The sequence below is a fragment of the Bombus huntii genome, chromosome 6 (genome assembly GCF_024542735.1).
Source record: "Bombus huntii isolate Logan2020A chromosome 6, iyBomHunt1.1, whole genome shotgun sequence".
Classification (NCBI taxonomy): Eukaryota; Metazoa; Arthropoda; class Insecta; order Hymenoptera; family Apidae; genus Bombus; species Bombus huntii.
Window position 1 is genome coordinate 14,240,612 of NC_066243.1, and position 26,950 is coordinate 14,267,561.

The 26,950-nt window shown below is 48.3% G+C and overlaps 1 protein-coding gene and 1 long non-coding RNA gene across 11 annotated transcripts in view; one reads left to right on the forward strand and one right to left on the reverse strand.

Annotated features, from left to right (window-relative positions):
• The window catches only part of LOC126866671 (kinesin-like protein KIF13B), a 175,672-nt gene that overhangs the window by 98,687 nt on the left and 50,035 nt on the right, over window positions 1-26,950 (reverse strand). The window lies entirely within an intron of this gene.
• On the forward strand, window positions 407-26,287 carry LOC126866691 (uncharacterized). The gene is made up of 2 exons (XR_007690007.1): window positions 407-2,108; window positions 13,111-26,287. It is a non-coding gene; the product is annotated as an uncharacterized LOC126866691 (long non-coding RNA).

A 26,950-nucleotide genomic window follows, 5' to 3' on the forward strand; every position in this document is an offset into this window, starting at 1 on the left:
CACACATAGAGCGAGAGTCGCATACTTCACGCACATCTTTTGTCGGTTCTCGGTGGTAGAACATACGTCTTCTCTCCTCAACATATCATAGGGCTAAGTCCATTGACACATTAATTCCATTCGAAGAGCCCTGCTCTAGCGTACATATCTATCGCATCTTCGTGCGACAAGTTGTTAACTATTTATTTCTCTATGTCAGTGTAACTAAGTGTTGGGAAATACATACTTTATAATACTGTGAATCCCAGTGTTATACCAACTCAATCACCCCTTATTATCTCAACGGAAATCAGGGGATCGATCAATTCGTGGCGTCGATTGTTATAATCGTAACGGGGATTTACGACCCCCGTTGACGTTTCTCCTCGCGATTACGTCTCCCCGCGATTGGTCGAAGAAACAAAATCTGTTGTTTAAATTTTCATTGTAGACCAAGATAAAAAAGAAAAAGATGTGACTTCTTTTCGCGATTCCAGCCGATCGCAATTTTTTGAAACGTCTTCTTCTACGCGTTATCCGATAACCTACTGCTTCTAACTTCCCGCAAAAGCTCAAGCAGTTCGGTGCAATTTGAACAGAGTTGTTCTCTTTACTCCCACAAAGGTGTACGAGTATCTTCGTTTGTTACGTGTAAATATGGAAATTGACGCAGGTATATTCCCTCGTTCAGTTTCGTTTTAACAGAATATCCAAGCTGTGACAAGAACCAAAGAATCAACAGCGAAGAAACATTCTTCCACTGCAACGTTGAAAGTATAATAAAAATACCAATGTTCTAATTAAACTGCATCAAGCGTCCAAATACTTGCGCACAATAGCGTAGCTGTGTATCAGATAGCAACGTATCAAATAAATAACAAATTTTTGCTGCTCCTCCTTAACATCCGACTAAGACCAGTTGTACTCTGTCGTTTCATCTCGTATTTGAATTTCGTGCACAGAAATCCAACATAGAAGTTGGTGATAAAAGCGATACGAACTTGTCCAATACCCGATACAAAGTACGCTAGAAACACGCTACCTACGATCATCTACGTCGGTCTTTCATCCATCTTTCACGGATCACCAAAGAAATAAAAGATCAAAAATTCGCCAGCAAAAGCGTAAAGACAGAACCAGCCGTTTCCAAAGAAAACTCCTCGTTACGATCTCTGCTTGAATCGAAGTGATGATTCAGTCTACCGATTATTTCGTGGTATTCGTGTGTGGTACTTTTACAGGGTTGTCCTTACAGAAGATTTTCCCGGCCGTATCGATACGTCATTTCCCGAGGGTTTAGCGCCGGTTTAATCTCGAAGCGAAGAAAGCTTCGTGGGAGGCCGCGTTTCGTTTCAGCTTGAAGGTGCAGGACCCACCTTGTTCGACATATTGAAAACGCCCACCTGCCACTGGCTGCCAGTGGCGGCCTTCCCTACCTGCTAAATTAACGTCAAGCCTTGCTGATATTCAGGCCAACGACGAGAGATCCTATACGCTCGTGTCCTCCAGCGTTCGTTATCAATCTCGCAGCTCTATACTGTCAGCGATAAAAGAGGAGCTCAGTATCACGCAGCCGATATTTCGATATAATACTAGGATGTTCCAAAAGTGTCTTTCATCATCCGCACGCAGCTGCTTTCTTCTGAGAATGTTCACACGAACACGAAACTTGATCTATCAAATATTACGGTCTTTGTGTCGACAGAACAAAATGGATCATAATTCGATAAAATAATAGAAAATAAGAAATGTTGTGCACCGATTATTTCTTTATAAAACGAAAGGGACAACCTGATAGGTCGCTGGCAAACGAAAGATCGATAATTCTTCTCCTTGCGATCTTTGCGAACACTTCGTACGCGCGTATTACGCTTGTTTAAAAAATTTACAAAATATTTTAGACAGGATTGTGGGTATTGAAAAAAATTTTTAGGCATTTCGAAAATGTATATCGCCGATCGTAAGTACGTACCAGGGCATGTAATCGTTACACTTGTTGGAAAAACAAATTTTACGTTATTTACGTGGTACATGGTTACGTTGGTACAAGACAGATCCGAAAGCAAAGGAAATAACAGATTTATGATACTAGATTGACTAGTACTATAATACTGGACTAACTGTGCTAGGTATAACGCTAGATGGGGAGCACGAGGCGGGCATGGGTTCCCGGGGCATAGGACCATGCCCTGGGAAACCCCGATGGATCTGATGTTCTCTTACAGTCGGGTGGCGGCCGATCGGTGCCCTTGGCACCCGTCGGTTCGCCGATCCGGTGCGGAGAACTTCGGAGAAGTTGGCGGGCCCATGCCTGTCAAGACCACTCACCTCACCTTCTCGCGGGGCTCCCTGTCGCCCTGCACCGGCTTCGACCGGGGCAGGGCGCGAAAGAGTGAGTGGCACCAGGACGGAGACTTCGACGACGACCTCGGCGAAAAACAAACAACAATATGGAAATGGAGAACATAAACGACAAAGTTTACGGTGCAGGGGAGGGATACCCCAGTACCGGCGCAGTCGCGGGTAGTGAAGTGGGCCCCGCTGCGTCGATATCTCGCGACCACGGCCGTTCGAGGGTGGACCGCCAGGCCCCCGGACGCGTTTCTACGACTGGCGATGAAACAACGGGAGAGAGGAGGAGGATAACGGCAGGAGGACATTCGGAGGACGACAGGATGGAGACCGCGGAGGAGCCTCCGAGGAAGGCGACGAGACGTTCGCTGAGAGCCGCGAACAGGTCCGAGTACGTTTTTCTCGCGCCGGCCACGATGGACGACGGTACGTCATCGGTGGCGGGGGGATCGCGGGGGCGGGCGAGGTCCGACGACGAGGAGTCGGTCGCCTCGATCGCCTCGCGTTCGTCGCTGGCTTCGATGGCGTCCAGAGGTAAGAGGAAGAGAACAGCAACCACAACAACACCGGTGGTGTCCGAAGAGTTGGAGGTGCAGATGAGGACGAGTTCTCCGGCGGAAATCAGCGCGGGCCTGACGATGCACGTGTCTGAAATCATGCACGTCGCGACGACGTCGTCGAACCTGAAGGGGACCTACATCAGATCCCTGAAGAACGCGGCGAGCTATATCACCGCCGCCTGGAACGAGGAATCCGCGAGGAGGGAAAGGCCAGCGCGTGCCACCGACGACGTGGACGCGAGGCTGTCCGTGCTGGAGGGGGAGAACGCAGCCCTCCGCCATGAACTAAGGAGACTGGCTGCCCGCGTCAGCGAGTGCCCGCGATGCGCCGGCTCGGCGCTCGATTACGTCCACCCGCCGCCGTGGGAAGGTGGAAACGACAGGACGCGTCTGGACGCCCTAGAAAGAGCGGTCCGAGAATTGGGACCCTCCATTCTCAGGACCATCGAAGAACGATTCGGGGACGCACGATGGCAACGCACCCCCGAAGCACGACCCAGCGGGGACCGCTTCGTCGACCCTCCCGCGGCCCAACCGACGCCGCCCCGAAGGGAACAGGAGGACGGCGGATGGGAGCTGGTGGAGACGACGAAGAAAAGGAGGAGAAATAGGAAGAAGGCAAACGGGACGAAGGCAGCCGCCGCCGCCGTCGCCGCCGGAGGAGAGGCGGCGAGGAAAGGACCGACCGCGCCACCATCGACGCGGGTACGGCAGCAGCAGCAGCAACCCCAGCCCGGCAGGACGACGGGCGCACCGAAGGCGAGCGCCCCCGCAACGCAGAGAGGACCACCGCGGATACCCAAGGTGGTCACGCCCCCTCGCGCACCGCGAACATCCGCGGTGACCCTGACGTTGAACGAGGGGGCGAGGATGTCGTACGCCGACGTCCTGGAAGCGGCAAGAACGAGGATCCCGCTATCGGAGCTCGGCACGGAGCGCCTCGAGATGAAGAAGGCGATGACGGGCGCCATTATAATACAAGTCCCCGGAGACAAGGACAGGGGAAAGGCGACGCTACTGGCGACGCGGCTGGCCGAGACGCTGGACCCGACGGCGGTGAGAATCGCCACACCGACCAGGATGGCGGAGCTACGCGTGACCGGGATAGACATCTCGGTCAAGAAGGAGGAGCTGCGAAGAGCACTGGCCTCGGCGGCGGGATGCGGCAGCGCGGAGGTGCAGGTGGGCGAGATCGGCGCCACCAGAGGCGGCCTCGGATCGGCATGGGTCAAGTGTCCGGCAGCAGGAGCCCGCAAGCTGGCCCAGGCGGAGAAGATAGCCCTGGGCTGGTCAACGGCGAGGATAAGGGCCATACCGAAGCGGCCGTTGCAGTGTTTCAGATGCCTGGAACTGGGGCACGTGCGCGCCACTTGCGTATCCGGCGAAGACCGAGGGCACCTGTGCTACAGGTGCGGCGGGAGCGGACACCGCGCCAGAGAGTGTCCCGCCTCCGCTCCCAAGTGTCCGCTGTGCGAGTCGCTCCAGAGGAGAAAGAAAAAGGAGAAGAGGCGAAGCAGCAGCAATCGCCCGTAGCAGCAGACGAACCCCGTGCCGTGCCCGATTTAAGAGCACAGGCAGGGGAAATAGAGAAGGGCGTGTTAGCCTTCTGTTTGGACCCAAACAAAAAAGTTAACAAGGAGCAAACCGCAACTATCATGCGGTACTTCCGAGATATGAGAGGGATAGTGGAAGAACTCCTACTCCACAATAGCTACCTCACCGGGAAGCTGGACCAGAGCACCGGCGCGGTGAAGAAAGAAATGGCGATACTGAGTGCCGTCAACAAGACGCTGCAAACTAGCAAGCGGCTTGAAACGGCAGTAAAAACAAGGATGGAGCCAAAACTGCCCTCCTATGCGGAAAAGGTTAAGATGAGGAACAGCATAGTGGGAGAAATCGCAGTCAAACCACCTACAAACGCGGTGATAATCCGACCGGAGTCTTCAGAATCCGAGATAAAGACGAGCGAGGAAGCACGGGAGGCAGTCTTCACGCTGGTGAACCCACATAAGAGGGGTATCCAGATCACCGCAGTGAAGAAGATCAGCGGAAACGGACTAGTAGTGGAAACGGCGAACCCCGAAGGCCTAAAAGCGTTCACGGAGAACGCCAAGCTAAAGGAGGCCGGCCTAAAAACCAGCACACCGCAGAGGAAGTTGCCCCGGGTAATATTGTACGATGTACCGCGGGAAATGCCGGAGAAGGAAATAACGGGCTGTATCAAGAAGCAGAACCAGGAGCGGCTATCAGATGAAGACGTCGCAGCCATTAAATTCTGCTTCAGAACAGGCCGCAAGGACTCCCAGGAAACTAACTGGGTACTGGAAGTACCCCCCAGGTAAGAGACAAATTACTAACCGGCAAGATATTCATCTCGTGGAATGCTTGCCGGGTTCGGGATTACATAGCCGTCAGCCGCTGTTACAAGTGCCAAGGCTACGGGCACGTGGCAAAATACTGCCGCTTGGGCTACGAAATCTGCGCACACTGCGCAGAAAACAGACATGGCACTAAAGAGTGCACGAACAAAAACAAGAACGCCGGCTGCGTTAACTGCAAGAAGGCAGGGAAAAAAGGCGATCACGCGGCCTCTAACGTAGACTGCCCTATGTACAAAAAGGCGTTGGAAATAAGCATCGCACGCACCACCTATGAATAAAGCCCCAAACAAGAATGGAAGAGGACATGGGGGTAGAAGGGGTATAAGGATCCTGCAGCACAATATGCAGCGTTCCAAAACCGTCCCCCACGAAATCAGGACGTAGATGGAGGCTGATGGCGACGAAATCTTGCTAATGCAAGAGCCATACAGCATCGACGGGAAAATACCCGGACTCGGAACAGGAATTTCGATCGCCTGTCGAGGATCGAAGGGCGACCCACCAATGGCCGCAGTAGGAGTTAAATCGAAGGAGCTAACGCCGCTCGAAATCGCCGGACTATGTACAACGCACTGCGCTTGCGTACAAGTAAGCGACGGAGAGACGGAGATATACTTCGTCAGCCAGTACTTTCCGCCGACCGAGAACATCGAAGTCGGCCTCGAGCAATTAGACAAAGTACTGAACAGGCTAAGAGGAAAGAAGGCCATCATTGGCCTGGACTCCAACGCCAAGTCTCCGCTGTGGTGCAGTAAGGACATCGACGACAGAGGTGAGGCCCTGGAGGCTATCATTGCACAATATAACCTCCACATCCTCAACAAACCGGGACAGGCATTCACATTCGAAACGACGAGAGGGCGATCGAACATAGACCTGACCATGACGACTCCGGAAGCAATACCGCTCGTGAAGGAATGGAGAGTACACGAGGACGGAACCTCCAGCGATCATAGAATACTGGAGACGCGTCTCGATTTTAACGAAGGGAGCACTCCGCCGCAGCTTCAGGAAAGGAGATACAATACTCGGCACGCCAACTGGGAGGTTTTCCAAAGAGTGATCATAGAGGAGAAGGAGACACTCCGGGAGACAACCCTCCGGCAGCCGAGCGAGGTTGAACGAATGGCCGAGCAGATGCAGGAAGTCCTCATAAGAGCCTGCGATGCCGCCATCCCGAGGAAGAAATGGTATCACAGATCGGTGCCGTGGTGGACGCCTGAGCTCACACGAGCAAAGAGGGGAGTCTACCGGGCAAGGAGAAAATACCAGGGGACCAGGGACCCCGCAACGAGGGAGCAGGAGAAGCTGCGGTACAGGGAAATTAGGAAAGAGTACGTAAAGGCAATCACCAAGGCCAAAATACGTAGCTGGAGGGACTTTGTAACAAAGGAGGGCAACGCAGAACCCTGGGGCATCGCCTACCGAACGGCTACGGGCAAGCTGAGAAGGGAAGAAACAGTGTCGACCCTGCGGACGCCACAAGGAGAAACCTCCAACTGGCGAACGACCGCGGCGGCGATGCTGTCCGCCCTACTACCCGACGACGAGGAAGAAACGGACACGCCGGAGCAGACAGCGATCAGACGGGAAAGTACAACCCCTCCGAACGTCGAGGACACCCCAGAGTTCCGCTACGAGGAACTCAGCGGCGCCGTAAAACGACTAACGAAGGGGAAATGTCCTGGACCCGACCTAGTCGAGGCCGAGGTAATTCAACGCGCCTGGGGTGGAATCCATCAGGAACTCCTCAGGCTCATGAACAGCTGCCTCACCTGGGGAGTCTTCCCAAAGGTTTGGAAACTGGGGAACGTCATCACCATCCCGAAGGGACCAGAACGGGATAAGAGTAGCCCGAAGTCCTACAGGCCGATTTGCCTACTATCGATGGTGGGCAAGCTACTGGAAAGACTGATGGCTACTAGGATGGCAACGATGTTCCACGACCACGCCTTAACCTCGGACAGGCAGTACGGATTTCGACCCGGAAGATCTACAGTGGACGCGATCGCAAAATTCCGCGAGATAGTCGAGCGAATGAGCGAGGAAAAGTACGTACTCGCAATCGCACTCGACATATCAGGAGCATTCGACAACGTGTGGTGGCCCAACGTGCTGCACGAGTTGAAGAGAAGAGACTGCCCCGCCAACCTATATCGACTGACGAGGAGCTACTTTTCGGACAGAGCCGTGCGAATCGCGGGGAAAAATGACGCGGTCAGCAAACCCGTCACGAAGGGATGCCCGCAGGGGTCGGTACTGGGTCCAAGCTTTTGGAACCTAATATTCGACGACCTGCTAGCCGAACTTACGGCAAGCGCGACAGAGGGTGAACCGGTCGCGTACGCGGATGACATAGTGATCCTGGTCGCAGGGAACGCGAGGACCGAACTGCAAGAAAAGGGACAGAACATAGTCACACGCGTTGCTACTTGGTGCGCCAAAAAGAAACTCACGCTGTCGGCAGAGAAAACAGAAATGATACTCGTGAAGGGCAAGCTGGACGCGGAGAGACCACCGATCATCAAAATCGATGGCAGAAGCGTAAGAATGAAGCAGGCGATCAAGTACCTGGGAGTGTACCTAGAAAGCGGCCTGAAAATAAACAGGCACGTACACGAGACCACGGAAAAGTGCCAGAAACTATTCAACAGCCTCGCGAGAGTGGCCAAGGCAAAGTGGGGACTCGGACACGCGGCCATGCGTACCCTGTACAAAGGGCTGTTTGAACCGATAACCACATACGCCGCAGCCGGATGGAGCGACCTGCTGAAAGGCAAAGCAAGGAACAGGCTCATAAGATCGCAGAGGATGGCACTCCTCCGAGTGACGAAGGCCTATAGGACAACATCAACAGAGGCCCTCCAGGTCATCGACGGAGTCATCCCGATCGACCTCCTCATCGAAGCCCGAGCAAGGAAATACAGATGGAAGAAAGGCCAAGACGACGCGAGCAGCGAAAAGGAAATCGCCAGGCAAACAATACAGAAGTGGCAGGAACGCTGGCAGACCACGAGCAAGGGAAGAACGACCCACGAGTACTTCGACAGCATTAAGGACAGGCTTGAGAATCGCTGGGTAAGACCCGACCACTACATGACTCAGTTCATCAGCGGTCATGGGGACTTTAACAGCAAACTCAAGACGTTCGGCTTGAGCGAAGTGGACACGTGCAACTGCGGCAACGAGGAAACCCCCCACCACATCCTCGAGGAATGTCCTCTCTTCGAAGAAGACCGTCAAACACTGCGGAACGCGATACGCGATCTAAAGCTAGACTGGCCAAAGGAAAAGTGGGAGTTTATAACGAAGGACGTATACCCCCACTTCCTCCAGTTCACAAGGACTGTCCTGCGAACGAAGGAGGAGAAGAAAAGGAGAATTCTGAGAGAGACAGAGGGACCCCTGCCACATGGACGATACTCAGGGAGAGGAGCACCACAGCCGGGCGAACCGACAGACCGGCCTTCAAGACGGAGTACAAGGCTGGCACGGAGACCGCCCCAACAGCGCAGAGGGGGAGAAGAAGAAGAGGAAGAAGAAGAACCCGCGACGCTGAGAGAAACAGAGACCAACGAAGACACCGGACTCTAAACAGAGGAACGCAATACAAATGAACAAAAAAGCAAGAAAGAGCACGAAAGAAAAGAACAAGAAAAGGAAAAAGGCAAGGAAGACATAGGACGGACTCCCTGCGACCGTCGGTGCAGGCGGTACTCATGCTAATGAATACTGTGACGGTGCAGGGAATAATCGGCTGGAAAGCCAACCTGCTGGGACCGAGCAACACGCTGGCAGCTCCGCCTCCTCGTGGCCCCCGCTGGTAACGGCGCGGCGAGATGCGCGCATCTCGCCGCGCCGGCTAAGCGAACTGCCGCCCGAAAGGGCAGGTTCAACTTGTCCAATGACCCGAAAGGAGAGGGCAGGGTTTTTCCAAGTCGCGCGCCGACCACCAGCGCGCCGGTCCCCGGGCAGTGGCCGTCAGGAAGTGGATAATAAATATCGAACATCTATAGAGCGAAGCCAGTTTGAGTTTTATACTCCAGGAATGGCGCGGTCGGCCTCCCAAGCCGAGCCCTTATACGCTCACACTAATTGTGCGAGTCGCTCGGGGCGCCCGCGAATCACAGGATGGGTGGAGAGGCATGCAACCCCCCGAAGGTCAAGAGGAGGAGACCGATCCGCCAACCAGCAGCGGTAGCAGCAGCAGCAGCCGCCGCGGTAGGGACACCGGGAAGCGCCGCCGAACCAGCAACAGCGGCGGATGGCCGGGAGGAGGCCATGGAGGTGACGGCATAGTTCAAGCGCCTGCTGCAATGCAACCTCGGTAGGTCGAGAAGAGCGCAAGATCTGCTCGTCCAGACCATCCGGGAGAACGAGGTGGCCCTAGCGGCGGTGGCCGAACCGCATCGTATACCCGACTCGCCCAACTGGATCGGGGACCTGGACGGATCCGCAGGGATAACGTGGACGTCGGCCTCGTGCGTCTCGCTGGACCGTGGCAGCGGCTTCGTCGCGGTCGAGTGGCTAGGAGCGGCGGTGGTGGCGGTGTACGTCTCTCCGAACATCGACCTGGACGCGTACGGGGAGTTTCTGGACCGAGTCGGCGAGTGCATCCGAAGATGTCTCCCCCGCCAGGTGCTCGTCCTGGGGGACTTCAACGCCCACTCGATGCAATGGGGAAACCCCAGGACCAACTCCCGAGGAAGGATGCTCACCGACTGGGCAGCGGGTCTGGGGCTCCTGCTGGCGAACAGGGGCACGGCGAGCACCTGCGTGGCGTGGAGAGGATCCTCGGTGGTGGACATCACGTGGGCTACCCCGGAGCTGCTCAGGCGAATCCGCGGCTGGAGAGTGGCCGAGGGGGTGGAAACGCTGTCCGACCACCTCTACATTCTGATGGAGATGACCCTGGGGACCGAGGACGACGCCGGGAGGAGACGACGACGACCGGGAGAGAACCGTCGCCGCCCGCCGCCGCCGCCCGCCGCCGCCGCGATGGCGCCTGAAGGAGATGGACAAGGAGATGCTGCGGGCGGCCACGATCGTGTCCGCCTGGAGCTGGGACGCCCGACGGGCGACCGAGCAGGGAGACATCGACGAGGAGGCGGAGGAGCTCCGAAGATACATGACCGCGGCGTGCGACGCCTCGATGCCGCGCTCCGTCCCGGGGGGCGGACGAGACCGGGGAACGTACTGGTGGACCCCGGAGATCGCCGAGATGCGAGAGAACTGCGTTCGGGCCCGCAGAAGATTCCTAAGGGCCCGTCGTCGCAGACTGACGCGCGACGAGGAGGAGATCTCCCGCCGCTACGAGGAGTACAGAGAGGCGAGACGGACTCTTCAGCGGGAGATCAAGACCGCGAAATCTCGGTGCTGGACGGAGCTGATCGAGGAGGTCGAATCCGACCCGTGGGGACGGCCGTACAAAGTGGTCATAAAGAAGCTACGACCTTCGGCGCCCCCGCTGACCTCGGACATGGAGCCGACGCTGTTGGACAACGTCGTCGGGACGCTGTTCCCGCCGGAAGACGCGAACGCGAGCCAACCGGCGTCATCCTCCCCCTCCGTCGACGACGACGACGAGGAGACGGCGACGACGACCGCGACGGGATGAAGCGAGGAACTGCGAGTCAGCGACGAGGAGCTCTTCGAAGCGGCCAGGAGGACGGCGTCCCGCGACGTGGCGCCAGGCCCCGACGGAATACCGGGCCGAGCGTGGGCGGAGTCGATCGTCACCATGGCTCCCCGCCTGCGACACCTGTTCGACAGATGCCTGGAGGAGGGCGTCTACCCCCGAACATGGCGGACGGCCAGGCTGGTGCTGCTACGAAAGGAGGGTCGCCCGCCGGACTCGCCGTCCGCGTACAGGCCGATATGCCTGCTGGACGAGGTGGGCAAGATGCTGGAGAGGATCGTCGCCGCCCGGCTGGAGGCTCACATCACCGAGAGGACGCCCGGATGGCACGACAGCCAGTACGGATTCCGCCGCGGCCGCTCGACCGTGGACGCGGTGAAGAGGCTGAGGGCCATGGCCGAGGACAAGGTCTCCCGAGGAGGGGTGGCGGTGGCGGTGTCGCTCGACGTCACCAACGCCTTCAACTCCATCCCCTGGGGCAGGATCCTGGAAGCCCTGCGCCACTTCGAGGTTCCGGCGTACCTGGTGGGGATCGTTCGAGCGTACCTCGCCGACAGGTACATCGTCTACGCCGGCAGGGACGGGGAGGAAAGAAGACGGATCGAGCGCGGCGTTCCGCAGGGGTCGGTGCTGGGTCCGTTACTCTGGATCACGGCCTACGACTCGGTCCTCCGATGTCCGATGCCCCCGGGAGCGGGAACGGTGTGCTACGCCGACGACACCCTGGTCCTGGCCGGGGGACGGTGGTGGCACGACACGGCGAATCGCACGGAGGACGCCGTGGCGTGCGCGGTGGGCGCCATTCGGAGGCTCGGCCTGACGGTGTCGCCGGCCAAGTCGGAGGCGCTGTGGTTCTTCGACCAGCGACGAAGAGGAACGCCTCCCCCCGGGCTGACGGTGAACATCGGCGGAGAAGAGGTCCCGGTGAGGCGACAGATGAAGTACCTGGGCCTCACGATCGACAGCGGATGGACCTTCGAACCGCACTTCGAGCAACTGGTCCCGAAGGCGACGGCCGCGGCCAACGCCCTGTGCGGCCTCCTACCGAACATCGGCGGAGCAGGATCGAGAGTCCGTCGACTCTACGAGGGAGTGGTTCGGTCCCGAGTTCTCTACGGGGCACCCGTCTGGGCCAGAAGCCTGGCGACCAGCCGCCGCAGCCTGACCTTGCTGCGGAGGCTGCAGAGGACGACCGCTATCCGCATAGCGAGAGGCTACAGGACGACATCGTACGCGTCGGCGACCGTGCTGGCGGCGTCCCCGCCGTTCGAGCTGCAAGCCCTGGCGCTCGAACGCGTATACGAACACCAGAAGAATCCGACGCCATCGACCGCCGGCCAGCCGGCCTCGAACATCCGGGAGGAGGCGAGGAAGGAGACTTGGGAACGATGGCGCTCGCAGCTGATCCAGGAGGACGCCGTGCGGCCGCACCGGGCCGTTCGCGCCGTGCTTCCCAACTGGGAGGCCTGGAGAGATCGAGGCGGTGCACCGCTGACCTTCAGGATGACGCAGGTGCTCACCGGCCACGGAGTGTTCGGCGAGTACCTGCTAAGGATTCGGCGAGAGGCGACGTCCGTCTGCCACCACTGCGAGGAAGAGGAGGACACGGCGCAGCACACGCTGGAGTTCTGCCCAGCGTGGGCGGAACCACGACGCGTCCTACGGCTCGAAATCGGCGAGAGCTTAGCCCCCGAAGCGGTCGTCGCGGCCATGCTCAGAGGGCGCCAGGAGTACTCCGCTGTCCGCACCTACTGCGAGCAGGTCATGCTGGCGAAGGAGCGGGCGGAAAGAATCAGGGAACGAGATCGCGACCCGTCCAGGACGTCGCAGCGCCCTAGGAATACAACGCGCCACAGGGACGCGACGCCGCCACCGGCGCCGCCGCGGCCGCCGTAGGAGCGCGTGGAAACCAGGAAGTGGCGTCAGGGGACGGGGTCCCCAGGATGACGCGGTAGGAGCGAGGCGCTAGGGGGCGTGGTCCCCCCTAGCGGTCCAAGAAGAGCAGGACGCCTCCCTTCGACGAAAGGAGAGATAGACGCCCGGGGGTAGCCGGTAGTAATTCGGGAGAGATCCCGGGTGCATCTCGACTCAGGCGTCAGGACAGGCCACCGTGGAGTTTTAGTCGGTAAGAGTCCGACACTACCCGCTAGCGGGTGTCCATGAGGATTTCTCCACGTTAAAAAAAAAAAAAAAAAAAAAGGTATAACGCTAGATAACTAAGAGAATGGAAGTACTGAAAAGCATACGAATTCGTATTAAATGATATTCGATATTTGTATCAATCGGTCGGCGTTCATACCGGTTTGAAACACGGCCAACCTACTACTATTTCCCGTGCTAATAAATACAATCGCGTTATCGTATTTATGAGACCATTTGCTTCCCTTCGTTTTCCTCCTTACGTTCTGCATTTCATCGTATCAGAGACATATAGCGTTGGAATCACAAAGAAACACATACGTATTATTATACAAGAAAAAGACAACCCCGTTAGAAAGAAAATCCTACATTTTCGACCGGTTAGATCGGCAAAAAATACAGGGCCGGCGTGGCTTTCTCCTTAAACATACATTCATAATTCTGCACTTAAATTTTACAACGAGGAATTATTTATTTCCAAATGCTGTGGCATATTATATATTCTTTATAAGATGAATAAATAATAATACAATCCGATAATAATACTAAATAATTTTTCTCTCTTTCTTCGACGCCAAATCTTTCATAACATCGTTAAACTCGCTACTTCATTTTCTATCGACAGAATAGCCAGAAATGAAAATCTCTCTTGGCTTATCGATGATCGCTGATAATTTTCGTAGACCGCGGGGCTGGGTTCCGGCGAACGCGCTCAACCTGCCTTGCTTCGGCCCTGGTTAAATATGAAAAAGTGCTCTAACATCTATTTATGCCCAATAGTGTATAATATCTTTATGTAATTAATCTGTTCGTTTCAATAAAACACGTTGTATATTTCGCAAAGATCGTCAAAAGTATTCCAACAGACAATCGTAAACGCTTCTAAATATTGTAAAATATAAACTGGTCCAACTATTGTCAATTCCTTTGGTCGACGAACGTCCAAGAACAACCAATACCCGACCGTGGTTTAATCGAAAGCAAACACGCGAAACGACCAACGTTTATTTCACGACGTCGTTTAGACGAGAACGTTCGTTTCGTCGTCCGAGGAATGCTGTCTTTATCGAATTTCGATGCACTCTAGGTAGAAACGAATCGTTCGCTGTTTAATCAGTTTCCAATTGCGTTTCCAGATTCGACGAGTTTCGACCGCGATCTTTCGATCTAAATCGCGTGTACCGTTCCAACGAGGAACCAACATCGGCCCACCGCCTGTTCCATCGTCGTGTTGCTTATTCTGGGAAATTAAGCAACGTTAGACGACCGGTCTGAGACGATCGTAAGGTTTCATACCGGCTGGCCGATCGTTCTCAATCCAACTTTGATCCGTTCGGGACGCGCGAACGATTCTCGCCATTTGTTGCGAATAATTAAGGTTAGGCTAGGTTTACGATACCGACACGCGTCATTCTTCTCCCGTTTTCCAGGTTACCGTACGAATACGCTTTCCTATTAGATTTCTAGTTGGAGAAACTTAGGTTCGGTCGGCCAATAGTTTCTATGCAAGGCGAACTTTGTTCAAGCCTCGTCTACGCCGACAGACATTGTCTACGAAATACATCGTCAGCCGACAGTTGCCGAAACACGTACCCAGACCATCTGGAGGCAATGTTGGTGCTTGTCCATCGCTAGAAGAATTGCGCCGGATATTCGGCTGTGCTTCGGTATCGACGAGTCGGAGACGAGTTAGACATGGAACGGCTTGAAGATTTAGTTCAGAATCAGAATTGTATTATTATTCCTTTCGTTCGTCTAGTTTTCTGTAAATTTTTATATTGTCTGATTAATCAATTTCTCGGTGTTTGTTAATTTAAGAATTTCTATAATGTTAGGTGGACAAAGTAAGTAACGATGTTAGAACGAAGGCACAATTTAAAATGAAATTTTAGTGCCGATCTGATGAAGGTAGCGTTGATTCCTGACTTTTCAACGATAGATACATACATCCGCTTGTGCAGTCGTATTAACAACAATTATTGTCGGAAAGAAGGCCGAGAAAAGGTGGTTTTTTGTAAATCTCCAGATTTTTCCAACGATCGATCGCTTCGTTATTGGCGCAGAACGAGAAAATACAGGATCACGTAACAGAAGGAAACAGCAGCTATCGAGTGGCGTAGGTGTAAGATTCAGGTAATAAGCGATCGTTACGAGTTGATTAATATTCAATATGAAACGCAAAACGCGTACGTGCTTTCAACCTCGCCCTATATACGTTTCCCTGTAACCTGGAGAAATCAGTACACCGATCAAATCTCCCTATTGTAGCCAAAATTCAAGATCCAAAGTTACCAGCAATATCTTGCTGAAATTCCCAATTTCTCTCGCCGTACGAAGACTGGAGCGCAACTTTCGCCTCGATAATAGGGAAAGTTGGATTAAAGGCGTCGAGTTGCAGCGGATCTTGGGGCGCGTCCTCGAATTCCCTAGGAAATCGGTGAAACGAAGCTCGCTTTAACGATACCATCGTCAGCTGAGACGGTGTCACATGGCGAGCAAAGGCAAGACGAATTCTGTTACAAGGAAACGAGGCTCTAACAAGCGCAATATGTAGAACAGGGTGGTGAAATATTGGCTGCTGGAACTTCGGACGAACACAGGCAGAAAGGCATTCCTAGACGCAATTTCCTCACCCAGGCTAAACAATGTTACGCGCGTAGTATGATATTATGTAGCTTATGGGGTTGGGAGGCTAACGTCGGCTGGCGAATTTAGGGACTTTGCGAACGAGGGTGGAAAGATTTGTGGGCAATGCGCGCGTTAAAAGCGAAGGATGGTCGAATAGATGCGAACGTATGATAATGCGAGAAATTTGCCTGCTCTTCTGAAGTAGAATTTAAATAAATATTTAAATTTTGAGAGAGAGAGAGAGAGAGAGAGAGAGAGAGAGAGAGAGAAAGAGAGAAGTTTGGAAATTTCAAAATTTGGAAATTCGATATTCCGTGTGATGGTGAATTAGAAAGTTCGTCAGTTTGAGAATTAAGAAGCTCGAAAGATTGAAGATTCAAGTATCTACGATCTGTATGATTTAATAATTTGCCATTTGCGAGTTGGGAAATTTTCAAGTACGCACAACTTGGAGATTGGAAATTTTGCTAACTCGATATCTTGAGAAGTTGAAGGTTCGGGAACCGAGGGTTTGAAAATTGACAATTTTCGAGGATGTTCGACATTTGGAATTTCGAAAGAACTGAACGCTCCAGCATTTGAACAGACGACATTTCGAAAAGTTCCAAGATCGAAAATTTACGAGCTCGCGGGCTTACAGCATTGGTAATCAGGATATTAGAAAATTTGAAACTTCAGATTGGTCTGAAATTTGGCCAACTTAGCGACGACTGTCGTGTCTCGTCATAGTGCTAACGCGTTAACGTATTCACGAAGAACTACAAGTCTACAAGTCTACAAGTGTTCCAACACTTTCGTCAGCCATCGTAATACAACATCTTAAGTTTCACTGTTCCCATACGAATATTAACAAAGTTTAGTCGATGAATACCGGTACACACTGTACATTCAGATTTATATTTCATAGACTTGTCTCGCTTACTCTGTCTGCATAGCGTTCGAAGCTCCATTTCGCGTTTCCATCCAATTCTCCTGCCGATGCCAAACCTTCTCCACTCTCTTTCCCCTCCGACCGAACACGCGACGCAAGGGAAATTTCTCCGCGGAGGGTTTGAAAAGGTCGTGATTCATTCTTTAACAGCTAGCTAGAGAATCTCTCGATTGCGATTCTTCTCGCCCCTCTTTTTCGTTATTGAAGCTTGGAGAGTTTGTGGTTGTTTGGGTAGGATATCCTTCTTCTTTTAATCTTTTTATGGGGGTTGCAGAAGGTTCCTCGTCTTGGAGTCTTTTATCTGATATTTCACGTCATTATTTTTGAGTACGCAGCTTGCACCCCCAAGGATGGTTTGAAGATATGGGGTACATTGAGAGAAGCGTAACAATCTTCTTTCTTTCTTCTTTTGAGATAGGAATCATCGCTATAGGAAGGATTTTGAGTAATTTTTGAATACCCTGGATTTTTTAAATTTACAAGAATTTTGTTGGCCCTCGAATCGTGCAAGTTCCGAAGTTTTAAATTTTCAAATTATTAAGCATGTACAGTAGCGTGCAAGAATTTCCGGCTGGATAGATTTTTCATTGTATATTTGTTATACAACTATATAACAATTGCATAATAATATTCTGTTACCCAAGATTCTTTCGAATATCGTTTCTAGAATATAAAATTAAAGACTCGTTCTGGCCAGAAAATTTGTCCACACATTTACACAACACTTTTCGCTCGATTATATCAGTGAAATACAAAATAACGAAACAACATTTCAAATCTTTTTATGACGCTTGCAAAGAGTTCCTCGTCTTCAAGTCTATTACTTGATGTTCCATATTATTTTCTCATTGTTTTTGAATAGGCAACTTGCTATTTCTAAAAATAGTTTGGAGTCTATAGCGTACACAAAGAGAACGCGTTATACTCGCGTCTTTTAAAAATACGAATATTTCGAACATCTTACGTCAAGGCCGAACGAATTAAACGAGAACGTAACTTACAGAGCTACGTAGATCGATGTCAGTTTGCATGGAAAATTAATAAAAATATATATAAAACATGACAAAACTCGGTTATTGAACCTGGTACACGCTGCATACATAAATAAGTATACACAGGTGCAGAGGTTGCAAAGCCGAACATAAAGAGCCAGCAGAATTGAGATTCAATCTTAAACTACCCTTTTCTATCGTTCCTTCGGTGCTTTTCAAAGCGACCAACCCCATTTTCGAGGGCAACATTTTCCCATGACGCCTCTTAAGAATCGAAAACAAAGGTTCGCTCGGCACGATATCTTCAGCTTGGCTTTCGTTGATCGAATGCGGAGGCGAGAACGAAATAAAAGGGACGAGAGACTGAAGTTGATGGATAGAAAATGGGGAGGATAGACAGTTGTTCGTTAGGAAGAATGGATGTCATGAATAAAAAGTTGTCCGAGGTTGCCTCGTCGCAATGCAACGGTTAACGATTCGGAATACAATTTTTGAATAGAATTTTTCTATCCAATAATCTTCTTATCGATCATTGTGTATTTAACCAGGCAAACATTCAACAGTATCCATTCTAATTGTTCATTTTCTAAATACAGCTTGGTTCGGCTTTCGAATTTTAAAAAAACGATACGCAGTATTAGCGTCATCGAGTATTTCAATTGAAAGAAACGTTCGCGCATTGACCACATTTACATCCTGACAACGTCATTTCTCTATTCTCGTTTCATCTCTCTTTTGTTCGCGAAATTGAAATAAATATTTCATGGAATAAAATTGTTTTATTTATATTTATTAAAAGAGTTTCCGAATAATATTCATCGCGAGCGAATATCGACAAAATTCCAGCTTAAAATACTCTGTTGTTCGTGAAAGAATAAACGTCAGAAAAATAACGACTTTTGACCTACTTTCAGCTGAATGCTACCTTAAACAAGATATCGATGTCAAGATAGATTGAAAATTGAAGCTGTCTCCATTGTTTCTGAAACATTGACTTGCGCGCATAAGCTACACGTGGGTGTTCGTGACGAACAGAGTGACTTACATTTTATATCGCGATAGGTGGTCGAAGTAGAGTAGTCGAAACCGTAAGCGAGCAAACGTAATTTACAATCGTAAGTTCACTTACTCACCGTTGCCAACACGCTTTCTTGTCCTTAGTAGTAATGACGAATCTTTCTAATTCTTTCCACTAATTGTTGTCACCTCGCATTGTTTATTTATAGATACCGTCACGAGAAATTGCTCCATCAGCGTTTTTCATTGTCTTTTAACCAACGGTTGCACGCATTGTCAAATGCTTGGATAGATACGAAAGATTCTCACGATTCGTGAATAAATTAAGGTTCTTCTACGATAGAATCTCTTGCAGGTGAACTTAGACGGAGAGGTCTAATATCGTTCGTGAATCGTATAATAAAATCACGAAAAACGGTTTGATAACGTAAATGTATGTACTGTACAAGTGTATAGGTATCCATTAATTAATTATTTAGTCGACTGAAAGTTTCATTAACTGCTTTCACAGCACCTGACTATTTTCTTACTTTCTTATCCTTCGTGCTAGAATTTCGAAAGAAAGCAAGTCACGCTAAAGTTTAAAACAGTTCGATTAATGTCGACTAAACGTAATTCGGATAACCGAGACTCCAATGTACTATTACTTGAATTTTATTCCACCATAATTTCGATGTTAAAATTAAAATAAAGAAAAGTGAGATGGAGCAGAAACTGCCATGTGTATATATGTATATATCTCTCTTCTCTCTATCTCTCTTTTGCCCATTTTCTATATATTCTTGTGTTTATATATATATAATTTATATTATTTATATTTATAATTATGTATATATATAAACAAAAGGATATTTATCTCAGGAACTACGGGTCAGTCCGATCTGCTTCAACGCGATGCAAACTCTCTTTTAAGCTAATGTTCCCTCAATTTACGCTATCCATTTCCACATCGTAACACGCTCAAGTACGGTTCAAACGTTTCTGTTTGTCTAAAAAAAAGAAATCATCTGCTGCGCTCGAGATGCCGAAAAGCTCTAACGAAAGAAGACAATGGGACGGTGTCAGAGGTTGACCCCGCTCTTCCATTCCTTTATCTCCTCGACATAGGGGAAAGAGCCGGAATAATGGTGGCCCAGTATGCAAAGAAGGGTTGGAAACAAAAGGCGACCAAGATGCAGCGGGAAAAGGAAACGGACGAATCAAAGGGAGACACAGATGAGGAAGACGAAGAAGCGAGAGTTTCCCTCGCGACGCTACTTTCCTCACTACCGTTCCAGCTTTTTCTTCGTCTTCCTGCCGCTGGTGCTCCAGTTTTTCCAGTTCTCGCCCCATCCGACACACTTGACACGCGTGTTAAGTGCACAAACCCTCTTCGCCCTCCTCTGACCGTGTGTCACAAGTACACACGAAGAATACTATCGCTTCAAAATGAAGTCATCGATCCTCAAGCAGAGTCGAGACTGGAGAGAAACATCTCTAATTATTTTGTCCGCCTTTGCGTCGATTACCATCGAAACGATCGACGATACAGTCGTCTAATGAGTTCTTGTTACAGCGAGTTATTATACGCTCTTATTATATTTTATTATATTGGCGATAAAAAGCATTCGCACGTAATTCTATTTATCGTGTCATTGACATGTTGTTTCATTAAGGCCAAGTGAAAATTAAATTACGTAATATTTGGTAATGGTTTCGAGTGGTAATTAACGCGAATAAAAGTTGTCATTAATTTTACCAACAACGTTTGCGTGCTCTACATTCGATAATAATCGCCAAAAGACAAATGAAACTGAAATCCTTCGATAGCTATGGTAGTTGCAGCGTCAAGATAAAAGCTCTTGGAAAGATCCAAGTCTCGCGAGATAACACATTTAATTCGCGTGTTTCAACGATGATTGGAATACAATATAAAATCCAGAATTAAGGGTTCTCCATCTATGGATTTTCTTTTTGTAAATATACTCTTCTCGGTTTAAAATAGAGATTCCGTAGAACCTTGAACGCCTGATGGAACAATTGGTTCGACTATCGATTTTTGTAGATCGAAGGTACATCAAGTTTTTAAGTGGTTAAATCCACGTATGGTTAACACAGTGGCTAGAAAAGGTAATCGCGCGTAGCTTTATTTTCCAGCGAAGCTCTTTTCCTATCAGATTCTACGTCCCAATTTCGTGCTATCGAAATAAAAATTCGAAACTTATCCTATGTTCACAAGTAACAAATATATTCTAAATCCTGTATCATAGAGAAAAAGCTAGCGACAAAGATTCTCGTGACGCAATTAATCGAGTTTACGAATAAGCGTCTGCCTGTTCACGCGTTCGCTATGTTCGCCGACAAAACACGACCTAGATACGGCGTATCAATTAAAAAACCATAAAGCTGCGAAGAAAACTTTCGCAATAATTCATCCAGACCGCGCAAGCCAACTTTCCAACTACGGAGCTGCGTTTAGTATTAAAATGATACGTTAGCGTACATTGATGGTAATGAAAATCCAATCAACGATGAACACGTTGAAATTAAAGGAAAAACGAACGATTTATCTCCTCCAACGATATCAAGCATGAAAATCGCTTTAATATACTGTTATGAAGACGAATGGCTCGTATATTTCACGATCGCGTTCTCCAACAAAAACCAGCCGCGCAAAGGACAGATGAAACAAAAGAAAAGGGAAAAAGAGGAAAGAAAATTTATCGAACGATAATGCTGAACCTTAAAATATCGACGCGTGGCGAAATCTTTGGTCGAACAAGAAAGCTCTCGGATAGTCTATGAAATCTTTTAAAACAATGCTCGTAAAGGAGCACACGAGCACCGTGAAACGTTATTTCCGCCGAAAGGGTTCGTGACTGGCTTTTATTGACCCATGGGAATATCTCGTCCTCGGAGCATCGAATCACGCTGCCGTGAAACGAATCGCCGTTGTAGCTGAATAAACTCTTGCAGTCTCTTTTACGTGCCAAACGATAGCCGACTTTTTCTCTCGTTGTCGCAACGACAACGAGGCGGTACGTTTTTACCGATGATATCCGATAAAAGCGACGTATCGAAAGCTGTTTCGACTCGATCTGGCGATATTTCCTGGCCGAATGTGGCGAGGAATGTTGCACGATATTTCCAAGGATCGCCTAGAATGACGCATAGGGCGTATAACGTTGCTGTCGTGTTTGAAGAAAAATTAGAACAGTCGGTGGTCTCGTACGAAATATAACGATCGATCTAGATCCAAACTGATATCCGAAAGGCAATTTGAAATTTAGATTAAAACGGTCATCCACTGTCTGACTATTAATAAATCAAATCGTGTCGATTAACGTTAGATCATGGTGGCACGATAGTAATACATCTACACGTGTCTAGATCAGTCAACACTGTAAATGCTTGGTGGATCGCGTGTTCGACAACGTCCCTGGTGATCCATTAGATACGATACCAGCACAGAGTGTCTCTACCTCATTAAATCCGTACAGGGGAAGGAAGGAAGGAAGCTAACGAGGATTAGATGCAATAATTAAACTTCTACCTTCGTCAGGATCTTGACCTACCACATAGGAATATTTATAGACAAGAAAGACTCCGCATACAGAGAGTAATCTCTGCATTTTGCAACGTAAGATTTATACCGATGCTTTGCAGATGAATATATGTAGAATTATTTAAATTGATCCGAGATGTTTCCAATAAGTACATCGATTTCTTTTTTAATTTATTAGTTCAACAGCAGAAGGTTTAAGAAAGGAAACGAGTCTATCCTGAATTATTGTAATGTAATTTACTTCGCAAGATATATAGATAGGCTCAAACCCTGTTGCGCTCAATTTCATCGAAGAATAAAAATCGAGATTCGACGTATATATTTTGATATTCGAACGGGCAAGGAATACAGAAGAAACAACGATAAATAGGAATCTGCCGCAAGTATTATTTACCTGTAAATGAAATTCAAAGATCCTTCTTCGCCACCAAATCATAAGATAACAATCCAATACAACGCACGAAAAGATCTTTTCGAAAAGTAAAATCTCTCGTGATATTTCAATATCAAAAGAATAAGAAGCAAAGAGAGTTTTTCTCCCTTGTGGTCCTAAAAATTCTCTATCTTCTGGATCACGAGAGACACAGTGTTTTTAGACCTATGCATTAATGGTATATAAACTATCGATCTTCTTAAAGTAGGTACAATTCGTAACTGCCCTGATATATTGGGTTGGCAACTAAGTGATTTTGTCATTAGATGATATCGACAAAATCTGCATTCACTTAGTTGCCAACCCAATAAAACTTCATAATCAACTATGACATTGCGTATCATAACAATTATGAATTGCAGCTAGTTATACAAAATATAAATTTATGGAGATATGATCGAACAGTTCGTGTAATTATTTTTTTTTTTTTTTTTTTTTTTTAGAGTGACGTATTTATTCCTTAATATTTATATTCTCCTGCCCAAAGTAATCGCCATTAAAAATAATACAATTTTGTTTTTCCCAGTTCTGAAAACATTTTTGGAATTCACTTTGTCTTATGCTGCTTAGATCGCTCAGTATTTTTGTTTTATATCTTCAGTGCTTTGAAATTGTCGTAGCTTGAAAGTTCGTAGCTTTTCTCATTCTTGGAAATAGAAAGAAGTTGTACGATGCCACATCTGGTGAATATAGGCATTGAGAAATCATATTGTCTATTTCCCAGAAAGTTTCTAAAGAGCAACGAGCAGGTTGTTCCACAAAATCGCCGAATGTTCGGTACTAGAACCGACTTAATAGACAAGCAAATCTGAAGTAATCGAACAATCCAAAGAAATAAACCGAAGTGGGTTACCAACAAGTGGATCGACAACGTAAAACAATCGTTTTCTCAATCGGGAAATTGCAAAATTGCTAGAACTTTTTCATCAAACCTCGTACACTCATTGTCGAAAAGATGCAAAGAATGTTCAAGCAACTAAACTAATCAGAATTCTCACTGATGAATGTCTGAGAAATAACAGAATATTCCTGCCATTAAATATCAATGAAATATCAAGCTTCTCTCTGTACAAAATTCCAAAATTCCCAACTTCCTAACGTTTTGAGACGTCGACGTTCAAAGATCACCGAAAGAGCCTCGGAAGTTCGAAAATATCTAAATATCGCAACATGCAAACTTCTGCAAACAGCTGAAAAATTCCAAATTCGCAAAGTATTCGCCAAGTTCGTTGAACGATGAAAATTCAAAAGTTTCACGCGATATGTTGCAGGACCTACGTGCCATCGAATCTGCCAAGAAACTGTCAAAAATCTTTCGCCATATCCGTAAGTAACAAAACCTGATCGCACGAAAACCTCGAAAAAGTCGAAAGCTCGAAAGTGAACAAACCGCTGCGACAGTCGCGTCTCTCTTTCATTGAATGAAAAACGAGCGCGCGTATCTGCCATCGCGTAGTTAAATTCCCTCGGCTCGCATTCCGCAATTCGTTCCTCGATATCCGTATTTGCATTCGAGCGGAAGACGATCGCGCTGCGAAGAAATCCGCCCCAATCGACCAAAGTGTTTACGTCCGATGATCCGTCTCTTCGCTGTGGAATCGAAATTCCGCGCCCTCCAAACGAAATTTGGCCTATGAACGTAGAGAAAATAAATAGGGTTGAAGCACGTGTGTTGGCCACACGGTCCGTGAAACGACGTCCGAGGATAGGACGTCGTAAAAGAATCCTGGGATCTACTAAAAAAAAAAACTGATGACCTCCACAGGATGAGAAAATTTACTATTTCATTGCCTACGGATTTTCCATCCCCACATCTCTTCCGAGGACATCGGAACTCTATAAAACGGAAAAGGAGCAAAAGCTAGTGATAATCGAACGTAGTCGGTGATGCGTCATAATAGATAGTCGACAGCAGTTCACGATAGTCGCTGGTAGTCGCGTGGTTAGTCCATCAGACAGATAGACACAGTCAGTTCGTACCAAGTCTGTATCAAGTTTGTATTACTTCCGTATCGTCATCGATTATGCGCAATGTGCGTCGTTACCATCTAAAAGAATGCAATAAACGTTGTTAAAGTTACACACCGGGGTAATTTGATATTACCCAACACATCCTGACCACCCCACGCGGCCCACCATTGGCGCGCTGCGCCATCAAAATGCATGCACCTTAGGGCCTGAGTAAACAAGAAGATTCGACGATGCAGTCAGCCTGAAAGCAAATTTGCTGTTCGTGGCCGTCCGAATGGAGAATTTCGCATGCAGTGAATGGGAAACAGTGTGAACGAATCGCTTCTATTCCAGAACGTGGTAATTGCTTGTGTCGAAGGAACCTTGCGATCGGGGGATGCGTGTGCTTCTCGTTGCGAAGAAAATCGCGGTGAGATAGGAGAGTACAATTTAGGATTCATGTACGTGGTGTCTTAGTAATTACCATGCAATTTTAGTTTGCGACAATTTTGTGTATAAAGAGAAAAAAGAGAGAGAGAGAGAGTAGCATGTTATCCATGTGGAATCAAATTTTGTCGTACAACGCTTTGTCTTTTGGGCGAGTCGAGTCTTGAAAATTACTGGCCGCCGAGAGATATTGGAACGTACGTAACAAAAGTGAGAAAATGGAGAATAGGAGAGAATTTGAGAAGAAAGTTGAAGAACGTGAAATAACGAGGAAAAAAGAAGAGATAATGGAAATTACAGGGGAGGGAAGTTAAAGCAGTAACAGGCAGAATAAGAAATGAAAAAGCCAACGATACAGTGGGTGGAAAAGAACCGACCACGAAATGGAAGACGTGGTAGATATAGTAGAAAGAGAATGAATGATTACAAATGAAGAGAATTAAGGAAGTGACAGGCAGAATAAGAAACGATGCGAGTGGGTAAAAGAAGGAAGAACGACCACGAAATGGAAGATACAGCAGATGGAAAGAGAATGGGTGATTAGAGAAGAGGAAAATTAAAGAAGTAACAGGCAGAGTAAGAAATGCAAACACGAACGACGCAAATGGTAGAAAAAACGACTAGATGAAAGAAATAGTAGATGGAAAGAGAATGGATGGTCGGAGAGGAGGAAGATTAAAGAAGTAACAGACAGGGTAAGAAACGGAAAAACAAACGACGCAAAGGGTAAAAAAAAAGAAAAAAAGAAACAACCACTACGAAATGGAAGAAATAATAGATGGAAGGAGAATGGATGGTGAGAGAAGAGGAAAATTAAGAGGAAGAGAAGTGGATTGGAGCTTTGTCCTTCGGTCCTTGGGACTTTCGTCCTCGACCCGAGAAAAGCCCGCATTAGATGTCCTTTCCAGCCCCCGGGCTTCCCACCCTCGCCATTATACCTTGCCTAGTGGCCTGCTTTTCTGCCGCAAACCTCGCTCGTACCCCTTTTGCCACGGCCACCGCCACGCTAGTAACGAAGGCAAGAAACGCAAGAGCGAAATATAGCGAGAGAACGAGAGAAGAGAAGAGTAGACGAACGAGAAGGAAGGAATAAGTGAGTTAGTGAATAATTAACACTAGAACCTTGCACGAGGTCGTTTTCTCGCTGAGCACTTGCTTTTCTTTTCTTTCTCGTTATTCCGCTACTTCTTTAGTCTTTGCGACTTTCATAGTTTTTTTTTTTTTTTTTTTTTTTTTTTTTTTTTTTTTTTTTTTTTTTTTTTTTTTTTTTTTTTTTTTTGAAGTTTTATATCCTTTCTGGAATATCTATGTTCGAGATTTCGTAGTTGTACAAAGAATACGACGTTCAAATGTATCAGGACTTCGGGACACTTGCTGGTTCTTTTTAGAGGACGCTGTAATCGATGTGGATCGTTTCAGAAGCAATCAATGGATTAATCGGTGTTGTAATTTTTTCATTGAAATTTTATAAATTCCAAACTATATAGATCGGTTCTTCTTTTTATGTCGTACACGTGTTCTTTTCGTTTATACGTTCCGTACAGCTTCAATTTATATTTCTCTCGAAAAAAATTTATACGCTCTAATCGTTGCTAGTTTTAGCGCTGAGCAATAAAGACCGTGAAGTTTACAAGTAGCGGGTTTCAGAAAATAGAGATAATCTTTGGAAAGTTGTTATCCCGAGTGCGATAAGTATGTGAGTTGGAACAACAGATAATCCTAGAATAACATTTCTTTAATGCCCCTGGCAACAATTCAGCCACTTACTTATATTTCTTTTAGCGGTACAATTGAGTTTTCGTTCGTCGTCGAGGGGTTGATTTGACACTCAACCAGCGCAACGAGATCATCGCTTCTCCTTTCGGGCCATCGTATCCGATAGATTATACCAGTTGTTTCCTACGTAACAGCTCTGAACGATCTATCTCGGATTTGGCTAGCAGATTTTCAGTGAAATTG